Source organism: Oncorhynchus masou, chromosome 1, assembly GCF_036934945.1.
Source record: "Oncorhynchus masou masou isolate Uvic2021 chromosome 1, UVic_Omas_1.1, whole genome shotgun sequence".
NCBI lineage: Eukaryota > Metazoa > Chordata > Actinopteri > Salmoniformes > Salmonidae > Oncorhynchus > Oncorhynchus masou.
In genome coordinates, this window is record NC_088212.1 from 25,174,062 (window position 1) to 25,181,123 (window position 7,062).

Here is a 7,062-nt window from a genome sequence, read left to right on the forward strand (position 1 = left end):
TAAACACGCACACACACAAGAGCAGAGTGAATTATGTAGCGTGTGTATATTTACTGTGTGTATTTACACAGGCTCTGTCCCGTTTCTGTTCCACGAGGCCCACCATCTGTGTGTTTATAGTGAGGTAGCTAAACACGCCTGGGGCCTTACAGAGTGCTTCTTGTGCAAACATTCAGAAACACACAACTTAAATTGTCGAACTTTCAACACCTGGACTAAACCTGCATGTTAATGGTAAGAATGATTGTGCAATTGAACAGAAAAACATTCTTCCTGTCTAATGTAAACTGTTGAAATCAACCAAAGAAAGTTCAAGTAATGATGACAATGCATTTTTCCTTGCGAGAGGGACATGAGGAAACTAACGTTTTCTCAAAAACGAACCCACTCAAACGTTAGTCAATTGCCTTTTACCTAAGTTGGTTCTAGTTTGTACCTCTGAAATTATTAAAGAGCCAGAATGAAATATTTGAAGGCTCAGGGCTGTTTCAGCATGTCACTGCTTCCTTTCAGTAATAAGACTTCTGTGTTTGCAAACCAACGTTAGGTAATGTTTTAAATGCTATTAGACTAAGCTTCTTCTGTATACAAACCAAAGGGCAATTAAGGATATTCAAAAGATCCAAATTGTTTCACAAGACCTTTCTTAGATCAGTGTCATTATGAAGAGATAATGTGAATGTAGTGGCGCTCATGACTGGCACATTAAAAAATGATCACTCTTAGAGGTTGCATAAATCTACACCAGACGAACCAAAACAATATGCAGTGTTATTGCTTAGCTCAGTTTCCCACAGAATATGTTACGTTATGGCACACACACGGAGATCTAATTTCAGTTAATCTCAGAACTATCCAATTAAAATTAGGGAATATTTTCACTTCATTTAAATAGTTGAAATTACATTGTTCATTGGCATGTTCCAACTGAAGAAAAATCACCTTGCTCTCTAAAACGTATTCATCTTCTGCCCGGCTCTGATATTACAGTCATTCATCATATTGTGGTGGGTAAAACTGGCTCTCCCTGACAGCTCGGTTAAGCCTTCTTCATTCTCTAAGCATAGATGATTAGATGCTCTATGCTAGACATCTCTGTCTTGACCTCTGATGAGATCCCACCACTGGGACTTTGAAAAATATGTTGATGATATCTATTCTATTGACATCCTTCACCAGAGGCAATGACAACCTCGAAAGGATTCTTTCCTGAATAAGGTAAAACTCATTATTGACTACTGGTATGTACCCTATGCTGAAATTCAAATACTATGTGGGTGTTATGTATGCAAATTAAAATACACAAAGGTTGTGGGGAGGCCCAGCCAGGCTGCACCAATAGCTGTGATCGCCATCTAGTGATAGTGTAGTCAGAAACATTTTCAGGTGGAACAAATTATAGTGATTTTCAGGTTCGCAGTTTCACAAGAAAAAAGGACAACAAACTTGGGAGATAAGATTATAGAGACTTGAAGGTTGATCTTAATATTGTATAAAAATGATACATGTTTGCAATGTAAAATTGGGAGTGCCTAAACCAGTTGTTTCTCTTCTAATGCAGCAATTTGAAACAAAAGATAGCATGAAATGTGAAGTTCATGACAAAGACAGAGTACACCAGTATATGTACCGGTCTCTGTTAGGGTGGTGATGACTGTTCAGAGTCGCATGGCGACGGCTGCCCCGGCGCCTGCAGCTCCACCAGGTGGAACAGCTTGGCACATTTGTTGCATTGGGGGGTTTGGCCCAGGGTGTGGTGCAGTCGGACCTGCAGGTAGTGGATGTCCCATAGACGCCCCTTACAGTCCAGCATGGAGAAGTAGGCTACAGCCTCAACCAGAGTCTGCATAGCCAGGCCCAGACCTGGAGGGAGACAACAGGGAATCAGACGTTTGGGTTGTGTAAATATCCAAAATTGTAGTGTTAGTCTCATTGCTGATACTGCTTATGTGACTCAAAAGAAAACACAATGCGGAAAGACTCCTATGTGTACTCAAATGATAAAGTCCTCCTAACCACCAACAAACATGTACATTTCTTTGAGAAAGTGATATGAAGCTTTGCTGTTGGGGATGTGTGGTACCTGCATGCCTCTGACCACTGGGCTGGGACCCAGCAGTGGCCACCTGACAGCGGGCTGGCAGCAGCAGAGCTCTGCCCTTATCCATGACTGCTCATGGGCCAGGATGGGATAATAAAGGACACAGAGTCTGTTCCAGCACTCCCAGTATCAACTGGACAGGGAGACAGAAAACAACACAAACTATTGATGGAGTTTTTAAATATAACCCAGTATGAATTTCCTTGTTTTGCCTACATGTGGGAGTATGCTTTGCATACAGTATACAGTTCCGTCTAAGGTCAAGAGATTAAAGATTTGTATATCTGAGAATATGTGTGTGCACACCAAGCATACCAGGCTTACATATTGCGTGTGTTGACCTGAGTGAAGGCCAGGTGCAGGATAGTCAGAGATCAGGGCATGTAGATGGTGCTGTCTGGCCAGGGCCTGCAGCAAGAGAGCAAGGGCTGTAGCAACACCTGACGACTCTCAATGCAACTCTGCAATGGCCAGCATCACCCTGCACAAGGCACACACACAAATATAAAAACACAGCCACACAACCCTTAGCCAAACAAATACTGTAGCTTTGACAAATTGATAAACTCATATTCAAACAACATTCTAGGACTCCATCGACAGATGAGGTCTGGTGTTTTTATTTAGTATCCTGGCCCACCTGATGCTCATCTCTGAGTACTTGGTCTTCTCACAGTACAGCTGCAGCCTCTGCAGGATACTGTACGCTTTAGTGGTCCGGTTCAGCGCCTTCGGCACTTGAGGTTTCCTGTTAACACAGCACATACACAGGTAAACTGCCAAAATAAAGGAAACACCAACATAAAGTGTCTTAACAGGGTGTTGGGCCACCACGACCAGCCAGCAGCTTCAATGCACCTTGGCATAGATTCTACAAGAGTCTGGAACTCTATTGAAGGATGCGACACCATTCTTTGACAAGAAATTCCATCATTTGGTGTTTGTTGAAGGTCGTTGAGAACTCGGGTGCCGCTCCAGAATCTCCAATAAATGTTCAATTAGGTTGTGATGACAGACAGCCATGCATATGGTTTACATAGTTTTCATGCTCATCAAACCATTCATTGACCACTCGTGCCCTGTGGATGGGGGCATTGTCATCCTGGAAGAGACCACTCCAATCAGTATAGAAATGATTCACCATAGGTGAAAAGGTGATCACTCAGAATGGCTGTGAGTAACATAACAGAGCCGCCAGAACCCTAATTTACTCAAGCGTTTCCCTTATTTTGGCAGTACCTGTACATACAGTTAACTAGAACAGTGGTTCCCAAACTGTGGGACCGAGGGGGGGACTCAGCATGGTTTTAAACTTACTCTTGAAAGTTGTAATAGTAGAATGTACAAGGTGCAATTTTGAAATTGGGTAGTGCATCATCAGTTTTCCTCTTGTCATGTCAGTCATTCTATACCTTAAAGAGCTATTTATAACTTGTAAGAAAAGTCCAGATCAACTAGCCCATGTCAGCTAATGTTATTATTTTTCTTTTTTAAAATTTTACCCCATAGATATTGCTGTAATTTGTTTGTGACTCAAATATCACATGAATACACAGTAGACATGGCAAAATGCATAGAATTGCAAGAAAATGTGCACAATTTTCTTTACACCCCATGACAGAATTTCAGGAAATAAGCTTTAAACCGGCAAACTTCTCTTCACCAACAAGAAGGGTGTGAACAGTTTGTGTCATGAAGTAGACGAGGCGCATGCTCGGGGGGGATCAAGTCTAAAGTTGATGGATAGAGATGAGTAGAAGTTCAGATTGCCTCACCTTGGTATGTTGCGTGTGAGGGGGAAACTGCTCCTTCAGATGCTTCAGGACCTCAGACACAGCCCCATACAGGCCCTGGAGGGAGAGAGGAACAGGAGCTAAAACAAGTTTCACTCACAGTCAGTACCAGTGCACATCTCCTGGGATGTAATCTGGATCACATTAATGCTTGTGAAACAGCCCTGAGGGAGATGGGACAGAAGACAAATAAGAGGTGGAGCCAGAGACAGAAGTGGAGCCAGAGACAGAGGTGGGAAGAGGTGTACTAACTACAGTATCTGTTCAGCATGCAGCTCAGCCAGGTGGCAGAGGGAATTGTGGTTCACATTGCTTCCAAATATGTGAGTGACAACCAGGTTTTGTTATTTTATATTAAATTCATTGCAGTTTGAATCTTTTATTTTTAGTGTGGACTCTTTATGTCAGGGAATGTCAGAATGAGTGAAGGAGACCCACCTCTTGCCATATATCATCCATATGGATGAAGTCTGAGCCAGGCTGATGTCTATGAGCTCTGACAGGCTGTGCTTCCAGCACTTTGCAGGATGTCTGTGTCCTTCAGAGCATTAATGAGCTCATGGGCTGTCTTGCCCTGGATCGCCCCCTGCTGGACCAGGGAATGAATGCCCAGATATGCCAAATACTGAGGAGAGAAAATCAAATGAAAGGAAAGCCCCTCTGAAAACTATTTTATTTGTCACATGCTTCATAAACAACAGGTATAGACTTAACAGTGAAATACTTATTTACGGGTCCTTTTCCAACAATACAGAGTTTAAAATATATATATATTTACAGAAAAATAGTGGTAAGAGGAATTATTACACAGTGAACAACAAATAACAATAATGAGTAAAAATAACATGGTAGGGGTACAAAATAATTGCGGTAGCTATGTAGAAATAGGTAGGGATAAAATGACTAGGCAACAGGATAGACAATAGGAAGTAGTAGCAGCGTATGTGGTGAGTGTGAAAGTGTGTGTGAGTTTAAAAAAATTAAATAATAATTGTAACTTTATTTAACTAGGCACGTCAGTTAAGAACAAATTCTTATTTTCAATGACGGCCTAGGAACAGTGGGTTAACTGCCTGCTCAGGGGCAGAACGACAGATTTGTACCTTATCAGCTCGGGATTTGAACTTGCAACCTTTCGGCTGCAAGTCCAACTCTCTAACCACTAGGCTACCCTGCCTCCCCAGGTATCAGTATGCATGTGTGTGCATGTTGGCGTATGTAGCGTGTGTATTTGTGTGTTGGAATGTCAGTATAAGCATGTGTGAGTAGAGTCCAGTGTGTGTGGGTGCAGAGTCAGTGCAAAAAAGGGTCAATGCCAGTAATCCGGGTAGACATTTTATTAGCTATTTAGCAGTCTTATGGCATGGGGATAGAAGCTGTTCAGGGTCTTGTTGGTTCCAGATTTGGTGCACTGGTAAGGAGGATGGTGGTAATGTGAGGGTTAGTAATCACCTGGATCTACTGAACCACCATAGAGTCAAGAAACTGAGAGGCTATTGCATAAAACGGTAAGTAAACCTGGAGTGCTCCAGTCTCATCTGCAGGCATATGAAATTCTTACCAGTAGACAGAAGTGGACATCCATTTTCACAGGCTTCAGTTAGCGCAGAGCTGTCAGGTCCTTTCATCTGTTACAGCGTGTAAAGCCAACTCTGAAAGAGACAAATACATTCATGGATGATTACACAGGTACATTATTGGTGCTGAGAATGTGAAATAGACACTGACCAACCTTGACTACACATTATGTAAATACTGTATGTTAGGCATATAACACAAACATAAAATCTCCTACCAGGCAGTGCTGCAGGCACACGTGATCTTTGGACTCCTGGGCGATGCGGATTGCCTCATGTAGAGCCAGGTCAGCCTGATGACTGAGTCAAGAGTTGGAGTTGATTTTCATTTTGACATGAATCAATACTGCATACATAAATTGCAACTGATACTGATACAGACTTTCCATATCTATGCCCATCACTACTCACTCGTGACCAAAGCGACAGTGCAGTGGTGCCAGGTTGAGGGCAGCGTAGGGGAGACTTCAAGGTCTCGAATAGGGTAAATGAGAAATATGCAAACTGCAAAGGATAAGCTGATGACACAGTACTCCCCTCTACTACCACCTCTACTTTTAATAACTCATGCAGTGGTGCTGTGTCCAGCTCCTCCTCCATCCTCTCCCCTACAGTGTCCTCTGTGCTGGTGAGGTCCATGTCATAGTCATCTGCAGTCAGGGCAGGCAGCCCCACCTGGTCATCACCAGGCTGGGCGTAGTGACTGTGGTAGTCGTGCTGCAGGGTGTTGTACAGTTTGTACACCTGTTTGAAGGGCAGCTTGATGTAGGCCAGGAGCATGTGTCTCATGAACAGACCTAAAAACAGAGGACGCAGTCATGATGAGAGACAAGCATTCAGCGAGCAATCCTACAATCAATAGCACTGAAAGGAGTGGGGAGGGTGGCATGCAGCACTGACCTCTTACATTACAGGCCTAGGTAACTGCAGTTGAATCGAGGACTCATCCATGCTGGAGTTTCACAGCATATTCTGTTTGAGGACAAAATTCTTCCAGTATTCAGGAATTGGCCATGAGTCATGTCTCGACCCTAATACACAGACAAAACCTTTGAAAAAGAAAAGCAAGCAATTTACAGTGGAAAGTAGAAGCTGTAAAGGTGAACAATAAGATATTCCAACCTGTTGTAGAGGCAGGATGAGTTTGTTCAAGCGCCTTCTTTCCTGAAGAGCAATTGTTTTTGACGTGGTCATCTCGTACAGTAGGCCAGAACGGAGATGTACGGAGTCACCCAATCTTTCATGCCAAACACATTAGCATGGACCACCCCATTGGTCATCATTGGGTTGAAATACAAACTTTCATGTACGCTTGACATTGTTTAAATTGAAAAGGTAACTAGCTAAGTTGGCTTCTAAATATTATAAAGTTACTTTTCAACAACGTTGTATGAAGCCAAATAATTAAGAAAAACATGCAACAGTTCGCAAACCATGTTATCAAGCTACTGTAGCTAGTTAGCTAGCTAGACTGATTTCCTTGCTTGTTAGTTAACTACTTGAGCGACTGGCTAACTATCTTATACTGTAGTGAGCAATTTTAAAGTCTGCAACATATGGCATTATTGACAGTAGTACTTGTATGAATTTG

The 7,062-nt window shown here is 42.6% G+C and overlaps 1 pseudogene; it reads right to left on the minus strand.

Annotated features, from left to right (window-relative positions):
- Positions 1-1,658: 1,658 nt before the first annotated feature.
- On the minus strand, positions 1,659-6,790 carry LOC135556246 (anaphase-promoting complex subunit 5-like; annotated as a pseudogene).
- Between the last annotated feature and the right edge of the window lie 272 nt (positions 6,791-7,062).